Genomic DNA, 17,829 nt, shown 5'->3' with positions numbered 1-17,829 from the left:
AAAGACAGAGAAAATGAAGATAAATGACTTGAACCTATTCATTACAATGCACTGTCTCGACCATGATTTCAGATCTGGCCACTTTAAAACACCAGATTATGTCATCTACTTTGCATGCCCACAGAAAAGCTAATGCATACCAGTCCCTTACAAGAAATAAAACCATAGATACTGCATTTTTTTCAAAATATGCCATTAATTTAACACAAATCATTTTACATTTTTTTTTAAATTGCCACAATTTGTGGTAAATGGTTATGGAAGATTTTTTATGTATTGATTCTAAAGAGGTCCCACTGTGAATATAGGAAAGTGGTGGCTACTTTTAAAGAATCTTAAGAAACACTTTAAAAATAAACTATTATTTGTAAATTAATCTCTTAAATATTAATATTTTAAAAAAACATAAAGATCTTTATATAAATGTATATGTAAAATTTTTCAATTTAGTATCTCATTTTTCACAAAAATATATCCTCCCTAATTTTTATTTCCCAAAAACTATGATAATTTGAGGTTTCAGATATAAGATTGTGCAAATTATAAAAATGCTTTTGATTTCTTCAGTAGTTATTGTTCGTGTAGACTTTGAAAGTGCAAACAAGAAACTTGTTTGTGAAGAATGCATTTTGAGGCAGAGAATACTTAAGAATGAAGAGAATAATCACTTGTGAAGAACCACTTATTATTATTTATTTATTGCTCCAAAATCTTCCTAAGGAATAAACCTACCAGATCAAACTTTCAACTTTCTAATAATTAGTTTTATTGTAGTTGCAAATTACAGAAAGATAAACGGCACAAAATGACATAACCTAAGGTAATGCCAGAGTGAGCATACAAATATTTTAAATACAAATTATGCTGACTTCTCTAGCAAACAATTATTATAACACTTGAAGATAAAATCAAGATTTAAATTTCCATGAGATGTTATGTTGCACTTAGTGGCATGTAATTTGATGCCATGTTTTTTTTTTTCAGTAATTTCTCACAACCATTCTGTGTGGAAAATTAAAATCAACTGTTTCTTTCTAAAGAAAACAGAAGTGAATGCATGATGATGCTTGCTAAAAGCACACAGACAATTCTGATTGGAGTGGTAAGCAGAATTCATGTCTCTGGTTCGTAGATTTTCTCATATTTATACAGAGTTGAAAATGCCTCATCTTAGAAAATGTATAGTCAAAGAACTAAGAGGGGATTAGGAAGAAATCATGTGCAATTGAGTTTCAAATGTCTGATAAAAGATAGCATATGGCCCTTTAGATTTTCCTTTTAAGCGATTTGAAGTAATAATAATGAACCAATGAACTTTGAGTGCTCATTGTGTGCCAGGTAGTGTGTTAAGAACATTAGATGAATTATGTATTTTAATTATCATAACAATTTGGGAGGAATATTCCTGTCATTTCTATCTCATGTAAAAGAAAATTAGGTCTTAGGTTGAGAAATTTCCCTGAAGAACATAAAGCTATATTGTGACAGCGCTTCTGATGCCAACATCCGTGCCCCACATGATACTTGAAATGAAGGTGAAAGTGACCGCACAGGGCAACAAAACAATCACTGCAATCAAGATAATGAAAAAACCCAAAAAGCAAAAGGAATGTTTTCCACATTTTCCCTAGAATTAAAATTCCAGCATTACTGCTGATCCTTCCTTTTATTTCAGATACTTACCTCACCTCATTTAACTTGGCTTTCATAAACATAGGCTGTGCATTTTCACTCTGCTATGGATCTTACCAACTGGAACTTTGCAGGGATATTATTAAATTCCTTACGTGTATATCTCTAACACATGTATATTTTAAATATCACATGTACAGAGCATGATCATAGGGTAGGAGAGTGTGGGGTAGAGAACCAAATCCTGATATTTAAGAGTTTGTCTTATTCTCTGGGCCTCAGATCCCATCCCATACGCTAGGCTGCCTTCAGTTTCACATCATCGGGCTTTGCCTTCTGCCTGGATCCTTTTCTTTTAGCACCTGTAACAAGTCATTTCAGGTAAGTTTTTCCAGATCTTTCTCTCCTTCTACAATCTAAATTCCCTGAGTAAATAGGCAGATTTTTATTCCCCTCTGGTCTTCCACTGACATCCTGGTGCTTACTACAAAGAAGCACTTTTAAATGCTTTTTGTTTATTTAAAGAATAACTGAATAAATTAATGATTGAAATATTAGGTAGGTGACTTAATTTGAGAGACGTTTGGAATAGATAATTTTGTTCCTTCCATAATTATGTGTCAAAAATTACAGGTCAGTTGAGAGACTAGTGTGTGTGTGTGTGTGTGTGTGTGTGTGTGTGTGTGTGCGCGCGCGCGCGCGTGCACGTGCTCATGTGTATGCCTATGAATTTGGCATGTAGTATTAAGTATAGTGTTTACACTTTGAATTTATTATAAAAAGCATAAAATACACAAAGAGATGTAATGTAACATGTTAATGTATTCACCACTCAGCTAAAGAAAAAAAGCGTTCCTATAGGATTGAAGACCTTTTTTCCTTCTGCTCCTGTGAAGAACTTGCCTCTATCCCTGAATTACAGATTTGCCATTTCCATACAACTTTATAGTTTTCTCAACCTTAATATATCTATGAAAAATATATAATTTTTGTATTTATATTTATAACGTTTTCTGTGCTAAAAATGCCTATAAAAATGATGTCAAACTACACATTCTTCTACCATTTTCCACCCAGCACTTTTTAACTCATCAATGCTTTGTGTGTAGCTCTAATTCATAAGCTTTGACTTCGACAAGATAAAGGACAAAATAGCGCAGACTGAGTACTTGAGCGCTTGGAAGAGGCCGAGTGGAAGTATGACCAGAAGGAATCAGGGTTCCCCAGCTATGTTTGGAGTTGGTTCTTGGGTGTGATGGTTACGAATGGGAGACAGGAGACATCACCTCCTTGAAGGGCATGAGGGGCATGAGGAGAGCAGCTAGGGATTCAGTGACTTGAAACAGGGGAACAAAGGTGAATCTTCTCTGTGGCTTATAATGTATTGACTCCGTGCTGAAAACAGGGGCACACTGGAAGGTAATGAGACACTACTTTCGACAGAGATGAGAAAGGTCTGTGTGCCCTTGAGGTTAGTGAGAAGAGCTTGAGTTTGATATGTTTGGTGATGGGGAGGAAGTCATTATGTAGGGATCTGAGGGAGAATATTATAATGATAGCGAGTGGAAAGTACTGGAGAGGATATAGAATCATGTCAGGAAGTCAGTCATTAAGGGTGTTCATTAAGTGAGGGATCAGCTGTGGAGACCGTATGCTGTAGTGGAAGCTGTATCAAAGCAAAGAAGGATGAAACCAAATATACTTATCAAGAAAAACAGGCACAGCATCGTGATTAATCTCCCTGCAAGAGGAGTGAAGAAAAGATTAGGAATAACATACATATCAGTGTTACAAATCTGAAAGGGTGTTTTTTTTCCTTTTAAATTACATAAATTAGGAAAGCGATTCCATTGACAGAAATAGTTACTGGATGATGGAGGATACTGATGATTGGGAATTAAAGGAAGATGAAAGACTGGATGGTTTCATCCTCTTTTAACTCTCGTAGGACTCTGCGAGGGTTTGGGGATTTGCGGGCAGGGAAGAATGAGAGTTAACAGAGAGGAGGGAAGAAGCTAATATGCCAGGAGCTGGCTAGAATGGATTAATTTACTCAATGGTCAAATTAAAATGCTGAGGAAAAATGAGTTCCCACTTCTGCCCTACCACCGCTGGTTCACATGCTACCTAACTTGCAACTTTGCTTTAGTCTCTAACTGATTTATCTATAGCCAAGTTAGTCCAATAGCTTCAAGCATGACATTCTTGAGGTCAAAGTCTGGGTCTGGTGCTTCTACAGAATAATTAACTTTGCTCTAACCTGTGGTCACATCTCATATCCCCTGGCAAGTTGTCTTTGCTCATAAGAAGGAATGAGATGCAAGAACAGTACTGTGAGAACAACCCAAAAGCATGTTCAACGGACAGGGATTGGTAATGCCACATTTATTTATAAAAGGTGCAGTTTAACCTTCTGATTTTCATTATTTATTCTTAAAAAATGAAAACATAAAAGTTTCTAGAAAGCATAAGATCAAGCTGACTGCTTCTAAATTAGCAGACTGAAAGAATGCCCTTAAAGATAAAAATATTATAGCAACTTAAAAATCATATTTTTCACTATAACATGATTAGAACATCTATTAGCTAAATAATGTAACTGATCATTACAGTAAACAATAGTTTATACTATAAGCTTTTTCCCAGAAGGTTAGCATGACTTTTGATATTGAAATTAGAGTTTTAACTCAATTTTTATTAGATTTCACTTATTTTTCCTTTTATTTAGGTCCACAAAGTCATTAGAATTGCTCGAAGAGACTGGAAAATGTAATATTTATTCTAAAGTCAATTGGGATTATTTAAAGATATCTTATTTTCATGCTTGAAAGTCAAGTAAACTAAGTTTTAAAAATATTATATATTTTATTTCTATTTAGGAGTATTGTAAGTAGATTTTTGTTTGTTTTGTTTTTGTGGAAGTCCTTGTCCTCATGGAATTCTTTTTGCTTTCTAATAATATTTTTAAAATGTTTCTCTGTATATTTCAATGTCAAAATATTTTGTATATCATTCTTTATTCTAAACAATGATTTTGGAATATAAAAATTCAAACATTTTCCACTTAATCTATTTGGTTGCTTTAAAAATATAGTGAAAGGTTAATACATAACTTTTTTCTGTATTTTCTTTGTCTCACATATGCATGCAATTGACTTATAAAATTATTATTTGGGTTTCATGAAAACAAACTTGTGTATTGAATATATTTTTCCTTCTTACAATTTCACCTCTTTATCCCAGCCTCTATTAGATTCTATATCTATCAGATTTGAAAATTAAATAAATTTTTCAAATTAAAAAAATTTGTCACTATCGAACAGCTTTTTTTCATTTGCCTTTTCTCAAGTCTCTAGTGGGAGAAGAAAAACAAACATGGCCTTCACCTTGGTTGTGAACCTGCTGTCTTGTTATCAACATCACTGTAAACTAAGCTGATCAACAAAAATGTATGTTTTAACCCTAACTGTGGAAAGCATCTGGGTTAGATGCAGTTAAGCACAGCAGAAACAGAGAGGCTCTAGGTCTGGATAAACTAGTATAGGAATCAGCAAAAAAAAAAAAAAATTGAACAGTTTTTAAGAATAAATGTTACTTTTAGAATAGGTTACCTTTACAGAAAAATTGAAAAAAGTACTAAAATTGCAAAAAATTGAAATTATAAAAATATGAGATATTAGATATTAGGTTTCTCATATCCCCTATGCATAATTTCCCTAGTATCTCATGCTTATTAGTATTGTGCATGAATTATAATTAATGAATTGATATTGACAGAATTTATGAACCAAAATTCATACTTTTAGATTTCCTTAGTTTTTAGCTAATGTACTTTTTTGGTTGTTGTTCCAGGATCCAACACACTCTACTGCTCTGCATTTAATTATCATATCTCCTTAGATGTCTCCTGGCTATAATAGTTTCTCACATTTTTCCTCGTTTTTAATGACTGAGAGTTGTGACACATACTGGTCAAGCGTTTTATAGAATCCAGAGTTTGTCTGATGTGTTTCTCATCATGATTTGGCTGCGACTGTGGTGTTTTGGAGGAAGATCACAGAGGTAAGTCTTCATCATATCTTATCAAGGGTACCTACTATCCACATGACTTATTACTGTTGATGTTGACCTTGATCACCTGGCTAAGGTAGTGTATTAGTTTGCTATGGCTGCCTAACAAAGGATGACACATTGGTTGCCTTAAACAACAGACATTTATTGTCTCTCACTTCTAGAGGCCAGAAGCACAGATCACATGTCAGCCAATTTAGTTCCTTCTACAGGCTGTGAGCTCCCTCTGTTCCATGCCTCTCTCCTACCTACTGGTGCTTTGTTGGCCATCTTTGGTATTTCTTGGCTTATAGATGTATCACCCCAATCCCTGCCTTCATTTTCTCATGTGAGACTGGACAGCCTGGACCCTGAGAGATCAAGTATCAGCAATATTACCACTGCTGTTAGAAACAGTTGTATAATATAAGAGAGTCTCATAAATCCCCAATGTCATACGTTCCTGCCATCTTTCCTGTTACTGTATGAACAACAGTTTCAATCTAAAGCAAATCTATCTACTTCTCTTTCCTATTCAGTGATTTTATTTAAGAAATTTGTTCTCTCTCTCCTGCATCACCACCTTTTCCCTCAGCACTGTCATTTCTTGGTATTATCCTAGCCCAAGTCATAACCATCTCTCTCCTGGATGACTGAGATAGCCTCCCAACTGCTTCCCTACTTCCGTCTTTGTCTTCTTGTGGTCTGGTCCCAACAAAGCTGCAAGGAAGATTCTTTAAAAACATCCATCAGATCATGTCTACTCAAAATCCTCTAATAGCTCCTCATTTTAGACATTAAAAGCCATAGACCCACAAGTCCTTGCATGATAGGCTCCTTGTCTTGCTTTCTGACCGAATCTCAGCTGTCCTTTCCCTCACTCAGTCTGCTCTAGACAGAGGTCTTCGTGCTGCTTCTTGAGCACCTTAGGACCTTTGCACCGTGTGTTCTGCATGGCTCATTCCACAACCTGCTTCTGCTCTTTGCTCAAATTATCTTTCTCAGTGAGATCTAACCCATCCATACTGCTTAATCAGGCAGTGTCTATCCCACTGATTCTGCCTTACTTATATCCGTAACATTTATCACTTTTTACATCCATTAATTTTTACGTGTATTTTCTATCTCCTCCCATGAGAATGCGAGCTCTATGAGGCAAAGATTTGAGTCTGTTTATCTTTCTTGTATATGTCCAATGGCTAGACCAATGCCTGACACTTAGTAGGCTTTCAACAAATTTTTAAATTAATTTATATAATAATAATAATAATGGCTAACGTACTGAATATTTTCTATGTGTTAAGTACTCTTAATAGATTCTTTTTACATAGTAACACATTTAATCCTGAAAACAACTCTATGATGTAGGTACCATTATTTTCCCACTTAACAAATTAAGAAACAGGCCAAGTTCCCAAAGCTAATAAATGTCCAAAAACAGTGGCCATTTTCTTAATTTTCTATTTTTCACATAATTACTTTGAGTACGTATTTCCTTCATAACCCCCCAAAAATTTTTTAAGTCCTCAAACGACTCCTCCAGTTACCTCATTCAGCAATTTCTTACAAGATGTATTAGCTGAAAACCGTGATTCTTTTTCTTATACTGAGTATTTAAATGTTTATTTTCTATATATCTTTTATCCCTAAAATTAGCTCCTGTGGTTATAACTACTCTTCCGAAAATGAATCTCAGATTTTAATATAGTGCTCATTTATTGATGTCTTGAATGAATATTGGGTGATAAATATTTGGGTTTATCCAACTTTAGTAAGAATGTATGTTTTGTGTGTATATTTGGGAAGTTACAGGGTTTTTCTTGAAAGTTACAGGTTTTTTTTTTTTTAAGTAGGAGTTATTAATATACTCACTTCAGTTCTTTTACTACTAAATTGAACCAGAGCAAGGACTTCAGCAAGCTAGAAGATTCTTTAAGCAGCACCTTAAAACATGTCAATGAAATAATACAGGGTAATTATTTTGTTCTATTTTTAAAGACGGCACATAGAGGTTAAGTAATTTTCTTGAAAGCAGAACATTTACATACTGTATTTTTAATTAAGCATCTTAAATTACCTGTGTAATTTACTCCTAAAATTTTTATGAATGTGTGTGTGGTTCAAAAGCTATCAACCTGATGATTCAGAAGGCAAAGAGCCAACAAATTTGTGGTAAAAAAGAAAAAAAAATCACCAACAACCATTAAAATCTCAGCCTGATAAAATGGTCCAGTGATATGTGTTTGTAGTCATCATTTAGATGAACCGAGTAATGGAGGTTAATTAGAAATCAACACAGTATAGAGAAAAGGAAAATTTGGATCAGTTAAAACAGTCTTTAGGAATCAAAATTCCACAGCAGATTAATCTCTGAAAATTTATCTAACCAAACAAAATAGAAGCTAAATGCTGTATTTTATTGGGTATATGGGCACTTACTAGAGGAGTGATCTGTCATATTAATCTATGGCTTCTTGGTGTGTGTGTTTGTGCATGTAGTCATAAAATGAGGCTCATAGATGAGTGGTACTTTTTATAAAACAATAAAAACAAAATGACTTAGCCATTGATAAATTGGCAGTTTTTCTATCTCTAACATGATTACTAAAGGCAAGATAGAAATTAATGATGAGGCAGTTAGTAGAAGACTGAGGTGATGTGGCTTTTGTATGTACTATGCATGGTGCACAGACACAAGGAGAAATTAAAGATCTGCTTCTTAAGTCTGCCCATTCCAGGTGTAATTTCTTCACTGAATTTGCAAACCTCTTCTGTGGTGGTTTTCAAAATGACTGGTTTCTCTCCCTATATGCATATACAGCTTCTCAACTGCCCCTGGTCTAGCCTTGGTGAGTTATTTACCCAACAGAATATGGCAGAAGTAACATTCTTGGTCTTAACAAGAATTAGGTCAAAAACAGTCTTGTAGTTTCTACTTAAGCCTCTTGAGTGCCTGCTTTTGGGATGTTTCTGTTTGGAAACCAGCCCCTAGACAATGAGAAGTCAGTTGCAACCACATGGAGAGACCATGTGTAGCTGCTCTGGTAGACAACAAAGATGAGTTTCTAGGCAACAGATATCATCACTGACAACATGAGTGAGCCATCCTAGATGTCTGGCCTAGTGCAGCCTTCAGATCACTCCAGCCATAGCTACCAACTTACTGTAACTTCATAGGGAATCCAAAGTGACAATCAACTAGTTGAGACCAGGAGACATACAAAACCAAGGGAAATCACAATAAATTGTCTTAAATCACTGATTTTGGTGGTATTTTTTCCCACCATAATAAATAACTAGAACAAAAATAGTGCCAGAAGTTAGTTGCTTCCCTCACAAAAACTTAAAACATGTGGCCATTCTTTGAGACTGAGGCAGACACAAACTGGAGGCGATTATGGTAGACTTGAAAGGCACTGAGGAAATTTTGTTAGAGGATGAAGAAAAGTGACCCATTTCATACTGCTGTATCAAAATGTTTGGCAACATTGTTGCTTGGGATTAAGCAGAAAATAGAATATACTACAATGGATTTTGATTAAGATTTTCAGAATCGTAAAAGTGCAACTGTTTTTTGAAAGCCATGTATGATCAGGCACACAGAGGGGATAAAAAGTGAATTGTTCATTTTCAAAATAATTTTGAGGAAATATAATAGAGCCTGGAAATAATGGGTCAAAAATTCTTGGATTTTTCACAATAACAAAAATACTTTCAAAATAAGAAATAAGGGCAAAAATCAAATGCAAGGTGTTGCCAGTAAAATGGGGCTTCAGGGTAACAATGTTCAGACTGAAATTGTAGTTATAAGAGTTCTGTTAAGATCTCAGAAATATTTAAGGCAGCTTTTTGTACTATCTCAGCTAGTTAAAAAGACTTCTAAGAATTGTAAGGGTAGAGACTTCCTAGACATTTTCAGCTGAGAAGTATGACAAGGATGTATCTTTCAGACTCCTTCTCTAGACAAAAAGTTCCCCCAAATCCTAAGAGCTCCATGCCATGATTCTCAACCCTAACCAGAATGGGGCTTGTCTCAAAGAAATTTTTGACTGTGCCTTCAGTCAAGTAAATTGAAACCTAATAAGATTTATAAGAAATGGCTAACATTTTAGGTAAGTTGTATTAATAAAAATGTCATCAGTTTGGAGTAAAAAAGGCAGAGACAGTTAGAAATGAAAGCCTTCAGGGCACCCAACCTTCTATAGGCAGAAAGCAAGCTGAGGACTACTTAGCTGAACACACCAGTCATTTCTGGTCTGAGAACCAAGAGTCTGGAGAATGGAGTCAAACAAAAGCCATGGAGAATCATTCCCACAGAGTAGATTTTAAGCTAACCAGGTAACTGGTGATGTGTGCAGAACTGGGTTTCAGAACTGCTATGGACTGGTGGTGGCCATGTGCCACCTGTTCTCTCTTTCGCTTTTGAAATGGGAATGTCTACTGCAGTTATCTCATGCCCATATCACCACTCTGAGTTGGGTTTGAGAGGAAGGGGTAGAAGAGGCTGAGATGTATCTTTCTTGTTCATAGATTTTTTGACTGAGAGGACCCATACCTGATAATCTGGAGTTGAACCCAATTTAGGTGCTAAGAGGCTGGATTTAGAACCAGTACTGTAGTGAGGTGAGTTCCATGCTCTTATTTGGAGAAGAAGTGGGTGTCTCATGAAGAAGAGACATGAATTATGGGTTCCATGGGGCAGTCTGTGCAGGATAGTCTTAAAGATGCTCATCATCAATTCCTTCCCTTACTATACATGCCACAGCTCCTCATCTCAAGAGGTCAAATTCTCTCTCTCCCTAAATCTGGACTGGTTCTAGCGACTTATTTAACTCATAGAATATAGTGACTGTGACATTCTGGGCTACGTTAAAAAGCTTTGCAGTACACGTGGGCATCTTGAAAAGCTGACTCTTAGAATCTATCCTTTTAAAAATATCCACCACACTCAGAAGCACAAGGTACAAAGAAGAGCCACTGCATTAAGAAATCCATCTGAGTTTTAGTTGGGAGCCATAATCCACCCCTAAAACAATGTTAGCACATATTAAAAAGCAGTATCAGTCAACCATCGAGGGAAGGACAGGAAAGTGGAGAGAGACCTTTTCTGAGGTAGAGGCATGCAGGGATGGTGAAAGCTGAAGATGGAACATAAACACTCTTAAAAAAAAACTGTCTGATACGCCAATCTGCCCTTCCATACACATAATGCAATGGCAGGTTGACAACTGGAGGAACTAAAGCTTGTGATATACTGACATTAACTACAGAAGCAATAAAACCAAAATGCAGCTCAGTTTCTGATTAGACTAACTCAGTAGCTTTCTGTTCTAATGGCCTGAATGAAGAAGAGAAACATCTATATTCAGGTTAAATATTATTTACATCAGTCTCTATAAGTCTAAAGCCAATGTCTGGAATTTAATGAAAAATTATAAGACATGCAGAAGAAGTAAGAAAAAACAACTTACTATCAGGTGATAAGTAATCAATAGGATCAGGTTCAGACATGATTCAGATGTTAGAACTCAAAAACGACTATAATGTTGGGACTTTAAAAGAACCATGATTAACATATTAAAAATATCTAGTAGAAAAGGTAGACAATATATATGGACAGGTAGGGAATTTCAACAGAGAAATGGAAAATACAGGAAGGAGCCTAATGTAAGTACTGGGGAAAAAAACAGTCTCTGAGGTAAACATGCCTTCAATGTGCCTATTTATAGAATTGACATAGTTGAAGAGTCAATGAACTTGCAGATAGTTCCATAGAAATGACCAAAACTGAGGCATAAAGAAAAAAATAAATAAGAGTTAAGGAAATAAAATAGAAAATGCAAAAGCTGTGGGATAATAACAGATAACTTAATACATAGGCAATTTGTTTTTGCAAAAAAAGAAGAAACAGAAAATGAGACAGATAAACTATATATAGCAATAATGGCTGAGAATTCTCCAAACACGATAAAATACATCGTATCATGAATCCAAGAAGCTCAGAGAACCCCAGATAGGATAAATAGAACAACGTAAGTGCCAGCAGCACTACAAGAAAAAGAAACTTCCAGACACGTTAGAGTAAAACTAACAAAAAGCAAAGTTGCAGAGAACATTTTAAAGGAGCTGGGGGAAAATAAAACTTAATGATCAGAGGGAAAAAAGTTCTAAGAATTACAGCAGATTTCTAGTCAGATACTACAAAAGCTGGATGACAATGAAGTGACAATTCTAGTAGTGCAGGTAAACCTCAGAGATACTGATGGTTTGTATAGATACTGCTATAACACTAACATTGCAATGAAGTGAGTCATGTGAATTTTTTGGTTTCCCAGTGCATATAAAAGTTATGTTTACACTATGCTGTATTCTATTAAGCATGCAAATATTATATATAAAAAACAATGTATATTCCTTAATTAACACAAACTTTATTGTTAAAAAATGCTAGCCATCATCTGAGCTGTCATAATCTCTGCTACTGGAGGGTCTTGTCTCAGAGCTGATGGCTGCTAACTGATTAGGGTGGTGGCCACTGAAGGATGAGGTACTTTACTAAATTTTAAGAATAAGATTAATAATAAAGTTTGCCACGCTGATTGACTCTTTCATGAATGGTTTCTCTGCAGCATGCAGTGCTGTTTGACAGCATTTTACTCACAGTAGAAGTTTTTTCAAAATTTGAGTGAATCCTCTCAAACCCTGCTGCTACTTCATTCACTAAGATTATGTATTCTAAATCCTTTGGTGTCATTTCAACAATTTTCACAGCATCTTTATCAGGAGTAGTTTCCATCTCAAGAAATAACTATTTTTGTTCATGTATAAGAAGCAACTCCTCATCTATTAAAGTGTCACCATGGGATTGCAGCAATTCAATCACATCTTTAGACTCCACTTCTAATTCTAGTTCTTTTGCTGTTTCTACCACATCTGTAGTTCCTTCCTCCACTGAAGACCTGAACCCCTCAAATTCATCCCTGAGGATGTTAATGCTCATATTTCAATATCTTTCTATGAATCATGGATACTTGCAATGGCATCTAAAATGATGAATCCTTTCTAGAAGTTTTAAAATTTACTTTGCCCATATCCATCAGAGAAATCACAATCTATGGCAGTTACAACCTTATAAAATGTATTTATCAAGTATTAATACTTGAAAGTCAAAAGTATCCCTTGATCTATGGACTGCAGAATACATGTTGTGTTAGCAGGCATGAAAGCAGTATGACTCTCATTGCCCACTTCCATCAGAGCTCTTGTAACCAGGTAAACTGTCAATGAGCAGTAATAATCTGAAAGAAGCAGACGTCTCAACAGTAGGCTTAAAATATTCAGGAAATCATGATGTAAACAGATATGCTGTCATCCAGGCTCTGTGTTCCATTTATAGAGCACAGGCAGAGTAGATTTAGCATAATTCTTAAGGATGCTAGGATATGGGGAATGGTGAATGAACACTGGCTTAAACTTTAAGTCATCAGCTACATTAGCCCCCAACAAGAGAGTCAGCCTGTCCTTTGAAACTTTGAAGCCAGGCACTGACTTCTCCCCTCTAGCTATGAAAGACCTGGGTGGCACCTTCTTCCAATAGAAGGCTGTTTTGTTTACACTGAAAATCTGTTGTTCAGTGCAGGCACCTTAATGAATTATTTTAACTAGGTCTTCTGGAGAATTTGCTGCAGCTTCTATGTTAGCACTTGTTGCTTTGCCCAGCACTTTATTATGATGGAGATGGTGTATTTCTTTAAAACTCATAAACCAGCCTCTCAGAGCTTCAAACTTTTCTTCTACAGCTTTCTCACCTCTCTCAGCCTTCAAAGAATAGAGGAGAATTAGGGCCTTGTGCTGGATTAGGCTTTGGCTTAAAGGAATGCTGTGGCTGGTTTGATTTTATATCAAGAATACTAAAGCTTTCTCTGTATCAGCAATGTTGTTTTTTTTTTATTATTATTTGTGTGTTCACTGGAGTCGTGCTTTTAATTTCCTTTAATAACTTCTATTTTACATTCAAAACTTGGCTGTTTGGTACAAGAGACCCAGCTTTTGGCTTGTCTCTGCTTTCAATACAGCTTCCTCATTAAGCTTACTCATTTCTAGCTTTTAATTTAAACTGAGAGACGTGAATCTTTCTTTCTCTTGAACACACAGACATCACTTTAGAGTTATTAATTGGCCTCATTTCAACACTGTTGTGTCTTAGGGACTAGGGAGGCCTGAGAAGATGGAGAGAGATGGGGGCACAGCCAGTTGGTGGAGCAGTAGGACACTCGGAACATTTATCAGTTAAGTTCACCATCTAATGTGGGTACAGTTGGTGGTGCCTCAAAACAATGACAATAATACATCAAGGATCAGTTATCACAGATCACCATAACAAATATAATAATGAAAAGGTTTGAGATATGCTGAGAGTAAAATTACTAAAATGTGAAACAGAGATATGAAGTGAGCAAATACTGTTGGAAAAAAAGGCACTGATAAATTTGCTTGATGCAGGGTGGCCACAAACCTTCAATTTGTCAAAAATGTACCACCTTTGAGACACAATAAAAAGAAATATGGCTGTATTGAAAGAAGCCAAGTAACAACCTCCAATTCTATATCCAGTTAAAAGATTTCTCAAAAAAATGAAAATAGATTAATTTTTTTTTCCAGAGAGAATATTCTTTTCTAGCAGATCTGCACTACAAGGAATGTTCTTCATATAGAAAAAAGATGGTATCAGAAGAGACTTCTATCTACACAAATGAAGCACTGGGGAAATAGTAAAATAGAAGGTACAAATATATGTGCCACTACGTGTTACCATCCACACTCTGGATCTTTTTGTCTTTCTCTTTTTTTCTAGAACACCAAACTACACTCTGGAGGGAGGAGACTCTGGACAAATTTTTATTATTTCCTTCCAAGTCTGTATGACAACACCCAATTCTAGAGCTGCCCTATATTCTTCATTTGGATTCTTTAAGAAAGGAGCTCCACATCAATCTATCAGCCACATTTGATACAAACAGTTTGAAAATACACCAAAAAAAAAAGTGTTTTTTCCTTTCTCAGTCCTCTCTCCCTTTCACCACTGATAAAAACTCAAGCTGTGCTTCTTAATGGAGTAACAGTGTATGGTTTTACCAACCCCTGCTTTTGGTGGAACTTGGGATTAATTGAGGTTGGCTAATTAAACCTCTCAGCATAGTGATACATGGCTGTAAGTGGACCTCGTTTTTTTCCAGGCTTCTGCTCCATGGTCATCAGGTTAGATTTTCTCTTGGTTACAAGATGCTGTGGATTCTGTTCTCATGATAACATCACAGATCAGAAAAGGAGTTTTTATCAGAGTAGAAAACCTGTCCCAAATGACATCCCACAGAGTTCCCTTCAGGCAAGATTGGCCGGAGCTATGTTGCACACCAGGCCTAAAATAACCACTGGCAAAGGGAACAAGACCACCGTGACCCATTTAGACAAAAAATGATTCATTCTTGGGTCTGAGGACAGCGACTATCTCCCATGAAAGATACGAAGGAGGTGGCATGGAATTTATCAAAATTAGTTTATGTTTTCTTTAGATTGCAATCAGTCAATTGCTTCCCCTCTTTTGTCCAAGAGTTACTATAAACTCCCCTTTTGAACGCTGACAAAGAATCAAGCATAGAAAGAATGAGCAAAGATTTCTTAAGTTAGAGAGCACGGCTGACTGAATACGCAACACAAAAACCATCCAAGCCCTAAGTAAGCATGCAAGCCACCGGAGTTCTGCATGTGTATTGCGGAGAAGCAAACCTTCTTGGGCAATAACAATACGTCTTAAAATGAACACATGGCGAATTTGGAAGTAAGGACTCATGACATGTATCCTACCAGAGGATGGCGACCAAACTAGGACAGAAAAGAATGGAGCTGAAATAGTGCCGAAGACAAGTAACAGGATACGCTAAAGCTGCCCAACAAAACAAGAGGAATTCAGACCAAGTTAGAACAATTTTAGGCAGCTTTGACCACTTCTTTAGGAGTAGAAGTGGATGTTAGGACCATGTGGAAACTTAAAGAGTTGTTGAATCTAATTACGCCCAAGTTAGCTCTGTACTTAGTATAATCCTGTTCACTAGTAGGTTCAGACATTTTTTCTCTCTTTCCCTTTGCCCATCCCCATCTTCTCTCATCCCCACCCACACCTCGCCCTCTCTGATCTCACTGTCATACACACACACACACACACACACACCCTTTACAAAATCTGGAGTTATAGCTGACAGATATTTGGACTGAGTGGAAATTATGTTATTTAAAATGGTCACATGCTTACAAAATATTGTATTAACAAGGCATATATTCCACTTTGGTGTTTACACATTTCAAGGGCACATTCCCTTCCCACAACAACCACGACAATTGCAGAGTATGCTTTAAATATGCTTTGTGGGTACACACACGTTGCTATATCCCATAAGCATGCCATTAAGAACTACTTATGGTCTATTTATTCCTCTGCCAAGACATATTTTTTCTCTTCCATTGACCAAAATTTCTCACTTTTTAATTTCCATTAAACTTCTATTCATGTGTATTGTTCACTTATCTTTCTTACTTCAGTTCTTTTTAAATTGACAGGCTAAAAACCCATTACAGTACTGAAGTTAATACCTCAGGAAAGGGCATGACTTTAGAATTCATACTTTTATTACAGTAATATCTTATGCTCTAATGCATCTAAATATACAAGCAGCTTATTCTTAAAAAGAAACAAGTTTTAAAAGGGTACAATAACCAAGGCTTTGAAATTCTCCCAATATTAAATGACAAAAAAGTAATTAACTAATTATCTTTATCCCTCCAAAAGCATTTATGTAATACCTTGCTGTTATTTTCTTCACAAAAAGATATACTTTGGATATTAAGTTATAAAATTTCAATAGATTTCGTTTAAATAAGTTTCAATTGCCTAAATTACTGAGATTAAGGCTACATTATGATTCCCAGATGAATAATTTAGAAAGAAAATTTATATTAACCACCTCAGAATTATTATTAGTCATGGTTAAAAATACATATTTCTATTTCTGTTACATGCTTTTCTTAACAATGCACTTATTCTATATAGTCAATAATTACTATGTCCCTCCTACCATTAGCATGTACACCTAGGAGAGTGCCTGATACATGAGGATTTTGAGTCTCAATGTGTAAAGAATGAACGGATGGATGGATGAAAAAAATAACAGATTAGTGCATCTACCATCTATTGGGTGCTGTATACTATAAAAATATATCTATATAGTAAAAGCTTTGGTTTCTGAAACAAACAAAACAAGTCCTCCTTCCCTCCGATGCTAAGCGCAGTTTGTATAACTAGGGGGCAAAGTGAAGGTATCGTCTTCCTTTCATCTCCTCCTACTGACATTTTGAGTTGCGAGATAAAGTCTTAAATAGCCAAGATTTCTTCCTCTTGAAACTATATACATTTTGCTTCTCTTCTGTTTTTATTTTTCATGTACTCACAAATTTTCCTTGATATCTCACATCTTTCACTTTTATACTGTGATGGTTAAGTTGCCTAGACTGAAGCAAATCTCTCTGTGTCAACATGTACTTGGAGATGATGCACAGGATGGAGAAAATCTGGGGTAAATTAACTCGACACCAGTACTAGCTCACCCCCTGATCATTCTTCAGTTGTTTATGTTTTCTTTGTACCATTTCACTTTGCTCCTTGAAGGCAAATAACTGTTTTAATAATGAAGGATCTACACATTTTATTGGAAAAAAAAAATCTCTTTGGTAGAACTCCATAGGAATGTCCTGTTGTCTGATGGTGAGTCCCTTTGGTTTCAAATTTTTCTGATAGAACCATCAACTGTAAAATTACTGTTAATAAATATTTTCCATCTATAGTAAATAACCTCAATTATGAGAAAAATTAAGTGTCTTTTTCTACAATAAAATTTGCCAAAAATAAAAAATAAATTTGTTATAAATATGATTTTTTTAGATACAATTTTATAATTTCTTGTAAATACTGGATTTTCAAAGCACTGTAGGTACAAGTGAGGTTTATCTGTTTTCTAGCTCTCATCTTGGAGGGGCACTCATATATTTATTGAATTTGTATCAATATTATATCAAATTAGCGATCTGTCTTATGAT

The 17,829-nt window shown here is 35.5% G+C and overlaps 1 long non-coding RNA gene across 1 annotated transcript in view; it reads right to left on the bottom strand.

Moving 5' to 3' along the window:
* LOC116662552 overlaps positions 1-17,829 on the bottom strand; it is a 92,544-nt gene that overhangs the window by 73,602 nt on the left and 1,113 nt on the right. The window lies entirely within an intron of this gene.

This window comes from Camelus ferus, unplaced genomic scaffold, assembly GCF_009834535.1.
Source record: "Camelus ferus isolate YT-003-E unplaced genomic scaffold, BCGSAC_Cfer_1.0 contig322, whole genome shotgun sequence".
Taxonomy (NCBI): Eukaryota; Metazoa; Chordata; class Mammalia; order Artiodactyla; family Camelidae; genus Camelus; species Camelus ferus.
This window is presented reverse-complemented; position numbering and strand designations above follow the sequence as displayed.